The sequence below is a fragment of the Tursiops truncatus genome, chromosome 11 (genome assembly GCF_011762595.2).
Source record: "Tursiops truncatus isolate mTurTru1 chromosome 11, mTurTru1.mat.Y, whole genome shotgun sequence".
Taxonomy (NCBI): Eukaryota; Metazoa; Chordata; class Mammalia; order Artiodactyla; family Delphinidae; genus Tursiops; species Tursiops truncatus.
The window spans coordinates 25,645,876-25,665,744 of NC_047044.1; the positions used below are offsets into that span (position 1 = coordinate 25,645,876).

Below are 19,869 nucleotides of genomic sequence, written 5' to 3' on the forward strand. Positions count from 1 at the left end.
CAATGTCCCCTGCATTGGCAGGTGGGTTCTTAACCACTGCGCCACCAGGGAAGTCCCTGTTTGTAGGCTTTTTGATGATGGCCATTCTAACTGGTGTGAGGTGATAACTTCATCATAGTTTTGATTTGCATTTCTCTAATAATGAGCGATGTTGAGCATCTTTTCATGCTTTTTGGCCATCTGCATGTCTTCTTTGGAGAAATGTCTGTTTGGATCTTCTGCCCATTTTTGGATTGGGTTATTTGTTTTTTTGATATTGAGCTGCATGAACTGTTTGTATATTTTGGAGATTAATCGCTTGTCAGGTTGCAGCATTTGCAAACATTTTCTCCCATTCTGTGGGTTGTCTTTTTGTTTTGTTTATGGTTTCCTTTGCTGTGCAAAAGCTTTTAAGTTTAATTAGGTCCCATTTGTTTATTTTTGTTTTTATTTCCATTTCCTGGTGGCGCAGTGGTTGAGAATCTGCCTGCTAATGCAGGGGACACAGGTTCGAGCCCTGGTCTGGGAGGATCCCACATGCCACGGGGCAACTAGGACCTTGAGCCACAACTACTGAGCCTGCACGTCTGGAGCCTGTGCTCCGCAACAAGAGAGGCCACGATAGTGAGAGCCCCGCGCACCACGATGAAGAGTGGCCCCCACTTGCCACAACTAGAGAAAGCCCTCGCATAGAAACGAAGGCCCAACACAGCAAAAATAAATTAATTAATTAATAAACTCCTACTTTATTAAATAAATAATAAATAAATAATAAAAATATATAAATATTTAAATAAATAAATAATAAATATTTATTATTTATTTATTTAAAATAAATAAATAAATAAATAAATAATAAAAAAATAAAGTCAAACTGGAATTAGTATAAAGCTGAATGTGAAAGCAGAAAAGGTGCTTAGAAATCAATCTAGTTCTAGCCTCTCATTCTGCAAATGAGAAATTAGTGATAAACTCAGAGAATTACCACTGACCAGAGGTTGGAAGGCAGTCATGAAAGAGTGAGTGAGTGCATGAGTGAACTCAAGATCTTAGAATGGTGGCCATTTGCCACATTACTTAATCCTATGTGCTCTGCTGAGGCAGCAACACTGAACCTGGTTTGGCCCTTTGCAAGAAGAGCCAGCAGAAAGAGCAATTACATAATTCATTTTCATGTTAGAGAACTCAGTGCCTGATCAGCAGAGTCTAAAATAGAAATAACTTCATACAGTTCATAATTTTAAAAATTCTATTAAAATCCCCAAGTAGAATTTTGCAAGCAATATAGTAATTTTCTTTAATTTTAGAAATGGTGAAAATATTAAATATCAAAACTGCTCCAAACAACTTACATGAGTTTTTTTTCCCCCAACTACATCTTTTTCTTTCCCCCTACACATGCACGCACACACACACATGATTGTAAGATACACAATTTTTTACAACTTATCTCTGATTGGGACCCAACCTATAATCAATGGCTTGTTCTAATTTAGTTTACAGAATCATTTTCTTTCTTAGCTTTACATAAAATAACGGTGCATCTTAAAATGGCTGACAAGTTAAAGTATGGTGTCCATGTCCATAAATATACCTAAAAGATGAACTAGACATTTGGGCTGGTTGAATGTTCAGGAATCCTAGAGGGGACCTGGCTGATCCAAGTGTCAGAAAAACCACAGAGTTCAGGCGTTTCCACTGGTACGTTGTCCTCTTCATGTGAGTAGAATGTGCGTACTTGAACCTGGGACCCATTAAGAGGCACTCTAGCCTTATTGATAGTTTTGCCAGTGTAATTCTGGAGAAATGATTAATTAACACAGTACGATTGGATATACCTGAATCCTTTTAGGAAGAGATACTTGAACATTTAGATGCTGCATATTCTAGTGTTCAACCCTTACAGTGTTCAGTGTTTGTGCTAGGCTTCTGTAGGCAACACTTCAGCTGTTAGGAGATGCCGCAGAAGCCAGAGGATTGGGTGAGGCCTCCCACCTGGGTCAGCAAAGCCCTTCTCTAATAGCCTTGCTTATTTGGGGAGGGTGAAGGGATTTCTGCAGTGAGAGGCTGAGTCCTTGGCTTGGTTTCAGGGTCCCTAATGGATGTGCCAAAGTCTCTGACTGGCAAACTCCTCACAAAATAATAATTGTTCAGATGCTGCTGAAGGTAATTAATTCGGTCTTTGGAAAGCTTCCTGCTTGGTGCATTCAATTTGAAAGGCCACCTCCTCCCAGCATGTGCCAAACACAATCCCTGGAACGACAAAAGAGGGTCATAAAAGCCGAAAGTATTGCCAGTACTGGCCCTTTGAACTAATGCAGAGTTTCCATGCAAGTGGGCATCGGGGTGGTTGGATTTGTTTTCTTCTCTACTTGAGCGATGAGGTTTTCATCATTTGCTGCGTTGGTTTGGAGCCTTTAGAATAGTGTCCCCAGACATGTTTCCATTGAGAGCACATGGCGAGCTGGAGACCTGCCGGGAGCCTTGCACGTGGCTTTGTCCATCAGTCTGTTCTGCCCAACCCAACTGGGCAGAGCTACAAAACACAGAAGCACGCCAGCCAGAAAAGATTTGTTCAGGATCATCCTGGAGTTTTGACTCCTAAGGTGGAAAAGAATGCAGAATGGAGAGTCCTCTCAAAGGCTGATTTTAGGGTAGGGAAGCTGAAGCAGTCAGCAGAGGTGTCCTGTTCAGCCGACAAAAGGCTCTCTCTGTTCACTCATTCGCCAAATATTTATTGTGCACCTGCTGTGTGTACATCGTCTTCTAGGCCCTGAGGATACAGAAATAGCAGTCAGTAATACAGACAAAATCCCTATCCACATGGATCTTCCCTTCTAGAGGGTAGAGACAGTAAGCAAATAGATGAATAGAGCACATCAGGAAAGGATAAATGCTGTGGAAAAAATAAGGCGGGTTAAGGGAGAGGGAGCTGGGGTTAGTGGTGTGAGGGGAGGTCCAAGAGAGCTGGGGGAGAGCTGTGGATCATGACGGGCTTTTCAGGCTCTCCAAGATGAAAGACTCTGGAGGAGTTTGAGCAGAGGAGTGCGGTGATTTGTGGCATGTTTAACAAAAGTACTCTGGCTGCTGTGTGAAGACTACACCATGGCAGGAGGCAAGGGTGGAAGCAGGGAGATCAGCTACGAGTCTACTGCAGTGATCCTGATGAAGATGAGATGCATGGACCAGGATGGTAGGGGTGGAGATGGAGGGAGGTGGTCTGATTCTGGATGTATTTTGCAGGTAGGACCATCAGGATTGGATGAGGGATGGCCAATGGATTGGATATCAGAGGCATGAGAAAGAGGTACATGAAGGACAACTCCACGTCTTTAGGTCTCCTCAACTGGAAGAATGGAGTTGTCATCTATTGAACTAGGGCCACTAGAGGTAAAGCCAGTTTTGGGGATAAAATCCTGTTCTGGACTTGTTAAGTCTGAGATGTGTATTAGATATCCAAGTGGAAATGCTGAGTAGACAGTTGTGAGTCAAGGACAGAGTCCTTGGGGCTACTGTTAGAACACACCCAATGCTGGCGCGTCAACCCTGCCTTACATTGCCTTAATGATGGAGAGTCAGGCAGAGCCCGGGATCAGGGCTTTCCACCTTCTGGGGATTTATTTAGAGAGGTAACAAGAAAGTAAGGTCCTAACCTGGTTGGCAGATGTTTGGGTGAGGTCTGTAACTAAACACAAAGTTCTGTACTCTCCACCAAATGCACCAGTCTAAACCTCTCCTGACACTCACCCCCCAACCCCACAGAAGCAGCGACCATAGCCGTGATTCTGTCTCCTTCCTGAAGAGCTACTACCTGGCCACCTGTGTACTTTCCACTTTTATTTTATTTTATTTTATTTTTTTAAAAGATGTATTCTTTTTTTATTGAAGTATAATTGACATACAATATATATTAGTTCCAGGTGTACAACATAGTGATTTGATTTATCTGCATTACAGATTGATCACCACACTAAGTCTAGTAACCATCTGTCACCATACAAAGTTATTGCAGTGTTATTGACTATTTCCTGTGCTGTACATTACATCCCCATGACTTTATTTATTTATTTTTTTAAATAGATCTTTATTGGAGTACAATTGCTTCACAATACTGTGTTAGTTTCCGTTGCACAACAAAGTGGATCAGCCATATGCATACATATGTCCCCATATACCTCCCTCTTGAGCCTCCCTCCCACCGTGCCTATCCCACCCCTCTAGGTCATCGCAAAGCACTGAGGCGATCTCCCTGCGCTATGCTGCTGCTTCCCACCAGCCAACTATTTTACATTCGGTAGTGTATATATGTCGGTGCTACTGTCACTTCGTCCCAGCTTACCCTTCCCCCACCCCATGTCCTCAAGTCTCTATTTCTACCCCTTTATTCCTGCCCTGCAACTAGGTTCATCAGTACCACGTTTTTTTTTTTTTAGATTGCATATATATGCGTTAGCATACGGTATTTGTTTTTCTCTTTCTGACTTACTTCACTCTGTGTGATAGACTGTATGTCCATCCACCTCACTACAGATAACTCAATTTTGTTTCTTTTTATGGCTGAGTAATATTCCATTGTATATGTGTGCAATATCTTCTTTATCCATCAATGGACATTTAGATTGGTTTCATGTCCTGGCTATTGTAAATAATGCTGCAATGAACATTGTGGTACATGTCTCTTTGTGAGTTATGGTTTTCTCAGGGTATATGCCCAGTATCCACTTGTTATTTTAAAATTGGGTAATCAAGAGAACAGTGGCTTTGTACTGAGATTAGTACTTAAATCTTGGCTTTGTTGCATGCTAGCTGTGTGACCTCGGGCAAGTCTCTTAACCTCTCTGAGCCTCAGTTTCCTTATGTCCATGTATCTCACATTCATTTGACAATTGAATGGAATTATATATGTAAATAGGCTACCCCTGTGTATGGCAAATAAGAGGTAATTGTAATGGTAAATAATATGTGTCAGCCACTATTTCATACATCTTTTATATATTTACTTAAACATCACAACAACCTCATGAGGCAGAAAATGTTGTTATTTCCACTTTACATCTAAAGTTAAGTAACTTGTCCAGCTAGTAACTCAAGTAGCTTAGCTATAGGAATTACTCTTTTAACCACTATTCTATACTGCTTCTTAAATACTTTAAATTTTTTTCTTCTCTCTCATTTTCAAATATTTATATTACATGGCTCAATTTTTCAATTTGCAGTTTGTATTTTTCCTTGTTATTAAGTTGCATTCAGTGTCTGACCATAAGACAACTATCATCCCCTTTTCGCTAAAATAGGCAGTTTAATGCAATGGCAAGAAAAGAAAAATTCAAATTTTCTGAAATACAAGAGATAAGGTCTTGGGCTTCCCTGGTGGTGCAGTGGTTAAGAATCTGCCTGCCAATGCAGGGGACACGGGTTCAAGCCCTGGTCTGGGAAGATCCCACATGCCGTGGAGCAACTAAGAGCATGCGCCACAACTATTGAGCCTGAGCTCTAGAGCCTGCGCACCACAACTACTGAGCCTGTGCACTACAACTACAGAAGCCCACGTGCCTAGAGCCCATGCTCTGCAACAAGAGAAGCCACCGCAATGAGAAGCCCGCACACCGCAACCAGGAGTAGCCCCCGCTCGCCACAGCTAGAGAAAGCCCGTGCGCAGCAACGAAGACCCAACGCTTCCAAAAATAAATAAATAAAATAAAAAAAAAAAGAGAGAGCGATTAGGTCTTATTGCCAACCCTCTCTGTGGGAAGCCCAATCAGTGTAGCCCAGCATACAAAACAAGCTGGAGACGTGACTGTCTCCTTGAATAGACAAGAACTGACCCCGCCGCCCCCAAAAAAATGTTTTTGGAAAGCCATGAAAATCTGAGCAGAGAGTGAGGGATTTGCAATTTAAAATGTTAGGAGAAGCTATTTGTACCCTGCATGTGTGCATATATATACATATATGAGAAAATGTGTGCCTGTGCATGTCTGACGGTGTGTGTGTGTATGTGAATGCATGTGTGTAAGGTGTGTGTGCATGTGTGCTTTTGGAAGATGTAACGCTTACTGACTACGAGAGGAGTTGGCTCAGTGGGTGTTTGGCACAAAAGGTTGGGCTGGGATTAATTTTCTGGTCTATTTTCCTTCAAATCACTGAGCTAATGACACTGAGAAGGGAAAACAGTCTCCAAGGAGAAAATAAAATCACGTTTCTCATGAAATAGGTCTGTCATATTTAACAAATAAAAGTATAGGACTCCCAGTTAAAGTTTATCTAAAATTAAACAGTGAATAATTTTTTAGTATAAAGGTGTTCCATGCACCATTTGGGACATCTTTTACCAAAAAATTATTTATCTGAAATTCAAATCTAACTGGACATGCTGTGTTTTATCAGAAACCTTACCATGAAGGAGAATGAATTTAAATAGCTGCTGATTTTTAAAAATCTTTTAAAATCCACAAACTGCTTGTGGACTAGAAAGGTCTTTGGTTCTGGCTGGGGCATCAACTCCTTTTTTTCTCTTTCACAGAGTTTCTTAATGACTTGACACCACCATCTGCGAAATGGGGAAATAATCTGATGAGCACTCTGTCCTCTCTCCAGGGGAAAACCCTGTAGAATTTCACATCCGTACCCTCATGTATAATGGCCTGGGGCACCTCATAGAACTCCATTCTGCTCTCCAATAAAAAACCAATTAAGACTTTTTAAAAAGGATTCTTATGATACGTCTTAATAGCCAGCCAGGATCCGGCAGTGTTCAATTTCTTCTTTCTTTTTCCCTTTCTCTAGCTTGCATGGTGACAGAGTTATCCCTTGAGGGGAGTAGCAAACTCTGGGAAGTCTCCGGAAGAAATAGCACATTGATGGGAATGCAGAGAGGAAACTTCCCATGACCTCTGGGAATCCCAAAGCACACACAGGTGAGGCCCAGGATCCAGAGGGCCCATGATGGTGTGACTGGAGGGGAGCCCTTTGGACCACACAGGACTTCTTCCAGCTGGAACAAAGCAGCACGTAAAGGTGAGCCTCAGGTTCTCAAGTAACTGTCCCTGGGTTCATACTTTGTCTGTCACTCTCTTGTTGTCTGAGCTAGAACCTCCTGGACCTCTGCTTTCCTCATCAGTAAAAGTCCTTACAACAACTCGGTCAGAGTTGTTGTAAGGACTAAGTGTCAACATTAATAAAACCATGTCTGGGACTTCCCTGGCGGTCCAGTGGTTAAGAGTCTGTGCTTCCACGGCAGGAGGCATGGGTTTGATCCCTGGTCAGGGAACTAAGATCCCACATTCCGTGCGGCCAAAAAACAGAAACCCGTGTCTGGCTCTCAGGAAGCACTTCATAAATGTTAGTTGTTATTATTATTTCTTGTTGTTGCCTGGGACGATTTTTGCTAATAAGTTCAGTTATAATTTTTATTAATAACCTTTTCTGATGGTAGGTGTAATGCATGTTCATAGAACAATATGTAGAAACAGAAAAACCACAGGAAAAAAATTAAATCAGAAATACCCCATAAAGCTATCTCTGGTTTTTAAATTTTCTCTGCATATACTAGCTGTTCTCAATGCCAACAGTGCATCAGAACAACCTGGGAAGCTTTTTAAAATACAGACGCCAAACCAGTCAGTGACAATATTGTACGTTCAGTTTTGTGAACTGCTTTTGTCAAGCTGCTTTATCTCTCGTCATCATTATTCTTCTACAGTGTTTTATTTTTTTTTCTTATGGCTTCAGCTGTGGTTTCTAATAAGCCCTGACCCACTGCTTTTCACCCAGCAGTCTTCTCACAAAATGAATCCATTTAAAAATGTCATCACTCCCGCCTTCTCTTGGCATTCTAATCTGCCACAGTGGGTGAACAGAAAGCTAGTCACCATTATTCATTCTGTCCCTCTCTTGAACTTCGGCTCCCTTACTGATGGCCATGAGTGACTCTGGCCCTCAGTCGTCACTCTGCGGCTTTGTGGCTAAAGCTTGAGATCATGCTGGCAGAGGTGCCGGTGTGGGTTTGCACATTTTCTTCCCTAAAATATGAACTTGACGTATAACTCTGTTTTTCATTTAGAGCTCAGCCGACCATGGTGGCGGTTATTTCAGCTCAGAACAGCCTCCAAGGACTCTAGGGGGAAATTTCCTTGCCCGTCCAACTGACATTCTAGGAAAGTAAAATGACATTAAAATGCCATTAAAAAAATCCCTTGTAGACAGCTGTCTCCAGTTACTGATGAATGAGACTGGGCACAGAGTGAGCGAAGGCTCTAAACCAATTAAGAAGCAAACACCAACCATTTATGCCCATCCTGCTGCCAATAACTGAAATTAGTGAAATAAATGCAGCAATCACAGGACAACAAACATCGCCCTGACTTTCTCTCCTCCCAGGCTGATTCTTCAGCTTCTGAGTGGAAGCACAAGTGATGGTTGTTTGAAAAGTTTTCAGAACGTTGCAAACCAGAGGTTTCTCAAGAAGCGCTGTGATGAAATGTGCATTTAGGTATCATTTGTATGGAAGAGCAAGAAGCATGGACTATGGCAGGTTCCTAACTGGTCTTGGAGTGGGGAAACCAGAGGAGGTCTCAACCCCCAGAGCTGGACCATCTGCTTTGGTCTGTGGCCAGGTCAACTGAGGGATAACAATAAGGGCTGCAGGCCACTCTGAGGACAGTAGGATGTTGCAAAAAGAGGCCTGACCTGTTCAGCAAATGAACAGATGCAGATGAAGGCGGCTTACAATTACTGAGGAATGATGTACCAGGCACTCTTCAGATTGATTGAGGAAACACTGGAGAACAGTCTCTTCTCTCTCGGGAGAGTAAGTATTTTGAATGGTGCTCATAGGATAGCTTTCTGTTTAAGAGTGAAAGAGATGAAGGTTATTAGAAAGACGAAGCCCATAACGTTAATTGGGGGTGTGCTGGCCTATTCCCCTCATTGCAGGCCTTAGGAACAAAAGTCTTAAAGGGCTTCTCTGGTGGTGCAGTGGTTGAGAGTCCGCCTGCCGATGCTGGGGACACGGGTTCGTGCCCCGGTCTGGGAAGATCCCACATGCCATGGAGCGGCTGGGCCTGTGAGCCATGACTGCTGGGCCTGCGCGTCCGGAGCCTGTGCTCCACAATGGGAGAGGCCACAACAGTGAGAGGCCTGCGTACTGCAAAAAAAAAAAGTCTTAAATATGTGGAAACTTTTTTGCAGTGGGGAGGAATGTGGGTGTTGTAGTTCTTCCACTTACCAACTGGTCACCTATATCTCTAAGCCTCAGTTTCTTCCTCTATATGATGGGGATAAGTACCCACTTCGCAGGGTAGGAACTAAACCAATTAAGCGCGTGCACAGTGTCTGGAACATGTAGTGCTGGTTTCCCATTGCTGGTGGGGCCAGACGGGAGGGGAAGTGAAAGTCTCAACACCAGGCAGAGATGGGGTAATGTTGCTGTCAGGGGTGGTGGAAAGCTTTCCCTAAGGGCCACATGACTCAGAACTCTGTCCGCGGCAGGAAGGCTGGCCGCCCTGGCTGAGGCTGGCCCACTGAGTGTGATGGTTTAATGGTTTGCCAAGCCTACGTAAGCATTGCCCTGCTCTGGTTGGTTGTTTAGCAAGGCCTGAGTAATAACAGAAGCTTCTCCCCTGTTGGGCAGTTTGTACTGCAATTCTTTTTTATCACAACTAATGGAAATTGCAGGATCCCAGGAAGCTGAGATCAGTCAGAAGGGTTTTGCACTTCCTTTATCCCTGATTACATCAGCTGCACCATTCAGGTAACAGCCCTACTGTTCCTGTCTTCAGCCTGAACATGGGTTCTTCCATTTTCCAAACTATCCTGCCCCCCACCCCCGGGGTGTGATATCTCCCATTTGTTGGTGAACGCACACGGCAGAGGAGTTTGCCCAGGAGCCAACCAAGTCTTTGCAAGCCCATCCAAGTGACCGTGCCAGGGAAGGCAGGCTTGCTAGGCCTGTTTGTTAGTTTCCTCAGAGCAGAAATTGAGTGCCACAGTGACCATTAATTTCACCTCTCCTTCCTGGACACAGAAGGAATGGTTTCTTCCCATTCTTGAGTTGAAGAAGAAAAGTAGGCAGGAATGATCTCTAAACAAAGTGTGATTTTAAGCAGAGCATTTAGGTACATAGGTTCTTCTCCCTTGTTACAGATAGGCAACCTTTCTCTGGGAGGGAACTAAGACCTTACTGTAAAAACAATAGATGTTGCTCTCAATCTGTTCATTGCTTTTGCTTTTCATGAGGATAAAGAAAAGATTGCTCACGGCAGCCTAGGGGAGGGCCTTGGGCACCATATAGAGAATTTTCCATGATAGGAGCTAATATCCCCAAGCACCTACTACTGCTCAACAGTGTGCTAGACACTTTATGAAATTATTTCACAGCAACTCTTCCAATTTTTTAAAATTGAAGTATAGTTGATTTACAATTTTATATTAGTTTCAGGTATACAGCATAGCGATTCAGTATTTTTACAGGTGACTGTTCCCATTTTAAAGATAAGAAAACTGAGGTTTTTACCTGGGAAAACCTGGAGGAGAGAGCAGGCAAAGCATATCTCTGGGTCATGGGAAGTCTGGTGATAACCAACCCTGCCCTTCCCATGTTTTGAAGAGAAAAGGATCAGCACAGTCTGAGTTGGAGGATGAAAGCAACTCTGAGCCTGGGTTCTGGTCAAATCTGGCCAGCAAAGGACTCAAAGGGACTAGTGAATCTTTTGTATAAGTCAAGATTCTTGGGTGCAAGTGACAGAAATCAAATTCAAGCTAGCTTAAGCTGAAAGAGAAGCAAATACACTGGTTTATCTAACTGGGGAGCCAGGAGTAGGCTTGAGTCGTGGCTGGAATCTGCCATTTACGTAACATGCACTCTCTCTCTTCTTTGCTCTCCTGTGTGTGTCAGTACTCCTTCCCTTCCCATTATGTAGGAAGTCAGGCTTCCTACATTCAGCCAGGCTTTTATGATCCCAGCTCAGCCAGACTAGCAGAAAAAGCGGGTCCTCTCAATGTGTATTAAATGTCCATGGTAAGTACTGCATATAAACGTAGAGAAGGGCTCTGCCAGGTCCTGTCTATGTGGTGTGCTCACTGCTGTGCCAGTTACAATCACTGCTGTCAGGATGATTGGGTACCATGATAAGCAAGCCCATGGCCAGCACAGGGCAGTAAATTGTGATTGACTACTCCACATGAACTCTATGGACTGGCGATGCGGAGTTCCCCAAAGATGTCAGGGAAGAGCAGACAAAATAACAGATTCCCACTAAGCCCCTGAACTTATGAGGAGCCTCTGAGTGATGCTATTTTTTTTTTTTTTTTTTTTTTGCCATGCTGCAGCTCGTGAGATCTTAGTCCCCTAACCAGGGATCGAACCCATGGCCTCTGCAGTGAAAGCGTGGAGCCCTAACCACTGGACCACCAGGGAATTCCCTGAGTGATGCTATTTTCATACCGATACTTTTGTACCCTTAATTACTCTAAACAAGATAATATCACCTACACCGCAGGTATAAGTTTGCTAGAGCTGCCATAACAAAATACTACAGGCTGGGTCGCTTAAACAGTGATTTATTTTCTCATAATTCTGGGGGCTGGAAGTCTAAGGTGTGGTTGCCAGAAAGGTTGAGTTCTGGTGAGAACCCTCTTCCTGGCTTGCACAGGGCTGCCTTCTTGCTATGTGCCCACATGGCCTTTCCTCAGTGCGTGCACACGCAGAGAGAATTCCAGTATCTTCTTCTTCTTATAAGGGCACCAGTTCTATCAGATCAGGACTCTATTGTTATGACCTCACTTAACCTTAATCCTCCTTAAAGGCCCCATGTCCAGTATATAGTCACATGGGGGTTAGGACTTCAAGATATGAATTTGGCAGGGACACAATTCAGTCCATAGCATCCTGGGATCTAGATACTTCTGAAGATACAATCTATCTCTGTTTCAAAAACATTTTATGTTTGAAAATGACTGCCAGAAATATTTGAAATTCTGGGTAAACGGAATTCAAAAGGAAAGAACTTGCTTTGTCTCTAGATTCTAAGCTCCAGGAGGGCAGGAACTGTGTGCCTCAGTATTTCAGCATGGAGCACAGCAGTAAGCCCTCAGAAACAAGTGAATTGAGGCAAGGTGGATGTTCCTAAAGACACAATAAGATCACTAGTTTGTGGGGCCATCACGATCTCAGCTTCATTTGATCCCTGTTGAGAACACAAGGGAGGGATAAACGAATTTTTAGTCTGGAATTTTTAATCATATATATATATATTTTAAACCCCACATTTGTTTATTTATTTATTTTTGGCTGTGTTGGGTCTTCGTTTCTGTGCGAGGGCTTTCTCTAGTTGCGGCAAGCGGGGATCACTCTTCATCGCGGTGTGCGGGCCTCTCACTATCGTGGCCTCTCTTGTTGCGGAGCACAGGCTCCAGACGCGCAGGCTCAGTAGTTGTGGCTCACAGGGCTAGTTGCTCCGCGGCATGTGGGATCTTCCCGGACCAGGGCTCGAACCCGTGTCCCCTGCATTGGCAGGTGGATTCTCAACCACTGCGCCACCAGGGAAGCCCTAGTCTGGAATTTTTAAGAGGCAGTCAGTTTCCTGCTGCTCCTTCCCGTCTGGTCCTGCTTCTGAAGACACAGCTACTAATGATCAGCTCTGGTCTCTGTCTGCACTGTCCTCAGAGAAATAAACTTTTACACATGGCATATGGTGTTACAAGAGGATATTTAACAAAATAAAATATAGTATATGTACACATGCACACATGATCAGTTAGTTTAAGAACAATAGCCTCAAACACACCATGTTATCTTTTCCTTATTACGCCTTTGTATAAGAAAAGCCTGGACACAGGTTCTTTGGAGAATATACACAAATGTTTATAGACTGAAAATAATATCCATAAATACCATCTGTGGCCCATACAGTTTTTTCAGACTTGTCCCCAGAGAATCTATAACAAAGCAACTCATATCCTCACCTTTGAAACCAATATCATGCTGTTCAATCACCAGAAAGTTGCCTGTCTTGAATATAGTCTTATCTGGAAAATAAATGACAATAAATAAAGATAAAGCTGCTGTTATGTTACTGTCATTGATAATAAATTATTAAAAAACTCTATGGGCATAATAAGGAAAAGATAACGTGATGTGCTTTGGGGAGGATGACTAAGTATTCGCATCCTTTTTCCAAAATCTCTCTTCTGTGATACCTGAAATTGCCATATTACTTAGACCTTTGTGATAAGGACACTAGACACCCTTCTTAAAATAACACCTCTCAAGCAATCCTGGAAGATATGGTGCACTGAGCCGTTATCTCTCACTTACACCTTATCTCCAATTAGTTTATCAAATTCCAGTGATCTAGCTGGTCTTCAAAGGAAGATAATAAGAAAGAAGTAATTTAAAAAAAATTTTTTTATATTGGAGTATAGTTGATTAATGATGATGTGTTAGTTACAGGTGTACAGCAAAGTGATCCAGTTACACCCATACAAGTATCCATTCTTTTTCAAATTCTTTTCCCATTGAGGTTATTACAGAATATCGAGCCAAGTTCCCTATGCTGTACAGTAGGTCCTTGTTGGTTACCTACTTTATTATTTTTTTTAATATATTTATTTTTGGCTGCGTTGGGTCTTAGTTGCCGCACGTGGGCTTTCTCTAGATGCGGTGAGCGGAGGCCACTCCTTGCGGGCTTCTCATCGTGGTAGTTTCTCTTGTTGCGGAGCACGGGCTCTAGGCGTAGGGGCTTCAGTAGTTGTGGTGCACGGGCTTAGCTGCTCCGTGGCATGTGGGATCTTCCCGGACCAGAGATCGAACCTGTGTCCCCTGCATTGGCAGGCGGATTCCTAACCACTGTACCACCAGGGAAGTCCTGGTTATCTATTTTAAATAGTAGTGTATACATGTCAGTCCCTTCCCCCTGACCTCCATCCTTTCCCTCTGGTAACTATAAGTTCGTTCTCTAAGTCTGTGAATGTTTCTGTTTTGTAAATAAGTTCATTTGTACCATTTTTTTAGATGCCACATATAAACAATATCATATGATATTTGTCCTTTCTATCTGACTTACTAAGAGAGAAGTAATTTTTGATGAAGGGGAGAAGCTAAGGAAGACACATACACAAAGCCACACATTCATTCATTCATTTGTTCTGCCAACAGTCACTGAGTACTGACTCTGTGCCGTGCCCTGAGATGGAGCATGTAGGCTAGTTGGGGAGACACAATTATAGAGCAGTCATAGTGCTGCGGTGGAGGTATGTGTAGGGTATTATGGGCCAAATTCAAAGGGCATCGTGATGGTTAATTTTAAGGATCAATTTGACTGGGCCGTGGGGAACCCAGATGTTTGTTTAAACATTGTTCTGAGAGTATCTGTGAAGGTGTTTCTGGATGAGATTATCATCTGAATCGGTAGACTGAGTAAAGCAGACGGCCTTCCCCATCGTGAGTGGGCTTCATCCAATTCAATCTGTTGAAAGCCTGAATAGAAGAAAAGGCTAAGAGAGAATTCTCTCTCTGCTTGCTGATTGCAGATCTTGGACTTCTCAGCCTCCATAATCATGGGAGCCAATTCTTAAAGTAAATCTTGATTGGTCAATAGATAGATAGATAGGTATCCTATTGGTTCTATTTTGCTGGATAACACAGACTAATATGGGCGTCCTCCTCAGTCTGGGCAGGAAGGCTTGGGAAGGGAGAGGAGTTGTAAGAATAACTTTCTGGAAGCTGAAACCAGGCCAAATTCTGGAGGACACAGCAGAGTTAACAAGGAGAGAGATTACTTATTGCAAGCTTTAAGACCCTGTTCCCAGATCTTTCCAGTTCAAAATTTTAATCAAGTACTTGGATGAATATATATATAAGGCACTATTGGCAGATGTTACAAAGTTAAGAGAGATAGTGGTTTACTTTGCACAGTGGCAAAATCAGGGCTCAGATCTTGGCAGGATGTAGAAAGGACCAGGTCCAACAAAATAAAGCTGAAGAGAGGTCAATGAAATGCCTTGCATGTGTGTTAAAAAACAAAACAAAGTAACAACAAAAACAATCAGCTACACAAGCTGGGCAGGGGGTGAGAGGTGGGGAAAAGACATGTAAAAAATTATTTTTTTTTAACCGAGATACTATTGACATAACATTATGTTAGTTTTAGGGGCACAACATAATGATTTATGTAAGTATTAGGAAACAATCCACACAATAAATTTAGTTAACATCCATCACCACAAATAGTTACAATTTTTTGTCTGTGTGATGAGAGCTTCTAAGATCTACTTTCTTAGCAACTTTCAAATATACAAAACAGTATTGTTAACTAGTCACCATGCAGTACATAACATCCTCACATCTTATTTATCTTGTAACTAGGAGTTTGTACCTTTTAACTACCTTTACCCATTTCACCCATCACCCAGCTCTCCACCTCTGGCAACCATCAATCTGTTCTCTGCACCTATGAGTTTGTTTTTTCGTTTTTTTAAGATTCCACATATAAGTGAGAGCATAGAGTATTTGTCTTTCTCTGTCTGACTTATTTAACCTAGCAAAATGTCCTCAAGGTCCATCCATGTTGTTTCAAATGGCAAAATTTCTTTCCTTTTTTAATGGCTGAATAATATTCTAGTGTGTGTGTGTGTGTGTGTGTGTGTGTGTGTGTGTGTGTGTGTAATGGAATATTTTCTTTATCCATTCATCCATCAATGGACACTTAGGTTGTTTCCATGTCTTCTTGGCTATTGTAAATAATGCTGCAGTGAACATGGGGGTGCAGATAACTTTTTAAAAAAAATTAATTTCTTTATTGGTGTATAGTTGATTTACAGTGTTGTGTTAGTTTCTGCTGTACAGCAAAGTGAATCAGCTGTATATATACACATATCCACTCTCTTCTAGACTCCATTCCCATATAGGTCATTACAGAGCACTGAATAGAGTTCCCTGTGCTATACAGTAGGTTCCTATTAGTTATCTTTTATATATAGTAGTGTGTACCTGTCAATCCCAATCTCCCAATTTATACCCCCCTTTCCCCCTTGGTAACCATAACTTTGTTTTCTACATTTGTGACTCAATTTCTGTTTTGTAAATAGGTTCATTTGTACCATTTTTTTTAGATTCCATATATAAGTGATATCATGATATTTGTCTTCCTCTGACTTACTTCACTTAGTATGATAATCTCTAGATCCATCCATGTTGCTGCAAATGGCATTATTTCATTCTTTTTTGTAGCTGAGTAGTATTCCATAGTATATATGTACCACATCTTCTTTTTTTTTTTTTGTACCACATCTTCTTTATCCATTCCTCCATCGATGGACATTTAGGTTGCTTCCATGTTCTGGCTATTGTAAATAGTGCTGCAATGAACATTGGGGTGCATGTATCCTTTTGAATTATGGTTTTCTCCCAGTATATGCCCAGGAGTGGGATTGTTGGATTATATGGTAGCTCTACTTTTAGTTTTTTAAGGGATCGCCATACTGTTCTCCATAGTGGCTGTACCAATTTACATTCCCACCAGCAGTGTAGGAGGGTTCCCTTTTCTCCACACCCTCTCCAGCATTTATTGTTTGTAGATTTTTTGATGATGACCATTCTGACCAGTGTGAGGTGATGCCTCATTGTAGTTTTGATTTGCGTTTCTCTAATGATTAGTGATGTTGAGCATCTTTTCATGTGCCTCTTGGCCATCTGTATGTCTTCTTTGGAGAAATGTCTATTTAGATTTTCCGCCCATTTTTTGATTGGGTTTTTTTTTTGATATTGAGCTGTATGTAGGTATCTTTTTGAGACTTCATTTTCTTTGGGTAACTACCCAGAACTGGAATTACTGGATCATATGGTAAAAAAGACTTATTTATATTATGTGTTAATTCAGGAGTTGGTAAACTATGGCTCATCAGCCACATTCAGCCAGTAGCCTGTTTCTGTAAATAAAGTTTTACATATTGTCTGTGGCTGCTTTCATACTACAACAGCAGAGCTGAGTAGTTGCAGCAGAGACGGTATGGACTGCAAAGTTGAAAATATTTACCAACCCCTGATCGAGTCCACTGTGCATTCAGTGTGAGTCAAGACCATGATGTGCTCACTAAAAAAGCCAATTCTCCCTTAGGATCCATTTATAAAAATATAAATGCTTAAAATCATTTGTGAATGAATCCGTGGATGAACAAACAACCAAACAAGGGAGAGGATGGCTCACCCTGTTCTTTGTGGACAGAACCCACCAGAGTCCTGGGCTCCATCCTGGGGATGCAGTTAAAGAGGATTACTGGAGCTGAAACACTGGAGAGGAACACTGGATTACTGGTGACTGGAGCTCACTCAGAGGGAAGGGCTGAGATGGTATTGGGAATTGTATCAGGAACAAGTGAAGGAAATAGGGATGTTTAGCCTGAAGAAGCAAATGCCCAAGAGGGATATTAACAGCATCAGTGTTGATGACATTTATTGAGTCTTAAGAACCAGGTTCCTTACATATGGTATTTTATTCAATCCTCACAACAACCTTAGGAAATTGGTAGTATTAGCATGTCCGTTTTGCAAATGAGGAATCTGCGGCACAGAAAGATAAAGTCGCCCAAGATGACACAACCAGTAAAATGGGAAGCTGAGACTCCATCCACGCAGTCTGCCCTCAGGCTTAACTGTGCACCATTAGCTGTCCTCCCTTATTTAAAGGGATATTAATAACCTTGTTACCTCTGATTCCGACAGCCAGAGCAACAGCCAGAGGAGACAGAAACAGACCCCAGCGCAGTGCAAGAGAGACCTTTCAAATGTCCAGAGATGGGACAGGGTTTTCAGTGTGTTCAAGTAGGGGCCAGGTAACTTGGCCAAGATTTCAGAGAGAAAATTCCAGAGTGAATAAGAGCAGATAGCCTCCAAGATTTCTTCCTTCTCTTGATTCTGTCATGGTCTGAGGCTTGGGGCACTCCCTATATGGTCAGCTTAGGTCAGCAAGAGGCAGCAGTAGAAAGGGACCTGAGAGGGAGGCACTTTGCTAAGGACTTTAGCTACGTGAATTCACACGTTACTTCACATTCACATGTTAATTCACATACTACAAATGTCATCGTTCCCATTTTACAGATGGAAAAAGTGAATCATGTAGCGGTTGCACAATTTATATAGAGTCACACAACTAATAAGTATTAGAGCCAGGATTTGAATTTAGGCAGGCTGACTCCAAAGCCTATGCTCATAACCATTTCCACATAAAAATCTCTTATTTAGAGGGGATGTGTAATTTGAAAATGGTCCTTTTATTTCCCTCTGCCACCCCACCAAGATTTTTGATACATCCCCTTCCCATCTTGCAAACCACTGTATCACTAGAAGTTGATGGTAGCAGCTGCCAATGTAACATTCTCATTTTGTCAGCTGATAATTTATAGGGTCTGATTCTTCTGCTTCGGAAACAGGGGGTTCCCAAATGTATCATAAACTCCTACAGACTAATCAAACTGCTATGACTGTGTTCATTCTCTCAGAAGCCCCAACTGAAGGTATAAACAATAATGTCCTACTCACAATATATGTCTGGTTCCTGTTTAAGTATTACCTCCACTGTGGGAAACGTTGAATTTCTATACCTCTTCTACAGAAGCAAGGCTGAGCTTTTCCTCTGCATATTAACTTACCTGATGGGTAAAGTGGAATTTGGTAATAGTAGGGACTACACTTGACACGTAGCAGGTGCTTAATATGTATTTGCTTAATACATGTGATCAGTTGGAATTTACTGACTGGGGAAATGAAGGTGTCAGGTAATTTTTTTTCCTTCAGGGTGCTTTTTGGGCTCTGGCAGTGTGTAGCTAGTCCTATTTAATTTTTTTTTTTTTTTTTCCTCCAAGAGATTTGTGCTTTCAGTAACTGGGCAAACAAAAATTAGAGCATCTTCTCAATGCATTGCATTCCTGAGTGTAAAAGTCTTTCTTAAGAAAAAATGTTGTAATTATTTAGACAAATACTATGCTTCCAGCCTGCTTTTACTCCAGGTCTCTTTTTCCTCCGTATTCAAAGAAACCATTGCTAGTCCAATTAGGACACAGAATATGAATTGTTAAATAACTGATTCACTCTATAGATAAGGATACAGGTTTTTGTGTCTAAGGAAACTGCTTGATTCATTGTGTACAAGGACTGTTCCTTGCCCAGCTTATTTACCATGTGTTTTAATTAGCTGCCCAGCCTTTCATGGCAGTCACTGTTCCAAAGGTGGAGAGATTTGAGCTTGTTAAGGTGATGGCTTAAGTAAGAACCTTGGGTCTGCACTTTTCTTTCTCCTCTCATTTCTGCTCGGGGACTGAAGTCTGTACCCCAGTATGACAAAACTGGCATCCTCTCGGTGGCCCCAGGGCACAGTACCTTGTGGGCTCCTCAATGGCATGAACTTTGTCTTATCGTCTTTTTACCCTCTTGGCCTAGCTTAGTGCCTAGCACATAGGAAATGCTTAAGACATACTGGTTGAATTATTCAGCTGAGGCACACACCCTTGTCATCCTCTCTCTCATCTCCCACATACTGTGTAGCCTGCCCAGAGGTCATAGTCAAGATATTTAACCAACAGCGCAGCCTAGACACTGACCAACCAGCCAGTGAGCTGGAACAGGATCCTGAAGGACCCTTCCTGTAACAGACATTAACTCTTCAGATCTGGGGGACATAGGGAAGGAACATTCAAGGTAGGAGAACTCGGGGTTGGAATAGTGGTACTTACTAGTTGAAATGGAAGTACTTAAATATTTTAACAATGGTATAGCTGTACTAGTGCATACCAGCTGATTGTATCTGTTTAATTCCCCCAAAGCCAAACAGTACAATGCAGTCAGACTTAACCTTTTCTTTTCTTCCTTCCCCAAATGGAAATATTGTTGCTTTTTTCCCC

The 19,869-nt window shown here is 42.1% G+C and overlaps 1 protein-coding gene across 3 annotated transcripts in view; it reads left to right on the forward strand.

Annotated features, from left to right (window-relative positions):
- The window catches only part of TMCC3 (transmembrane and coiled-coil domain family 3), a 315,420-nt gene that overhangs the window by 19,822 nt on the left and 275,729 nt on the right, over positions 1-19,869 (forward strand). For all 3 annotated transcript variants that reach the window (XM_073788347.1, XM_073788348.1, XM_073788349.1), the window contains exon 3: positions 6,763-6,993. The gene's annotated coding sequence lies outside the window, so the exon portion shown is untranslated. The remainder of the gene's footprint in view (positions 1-6,762; positions 6,994-19,869) is intronic.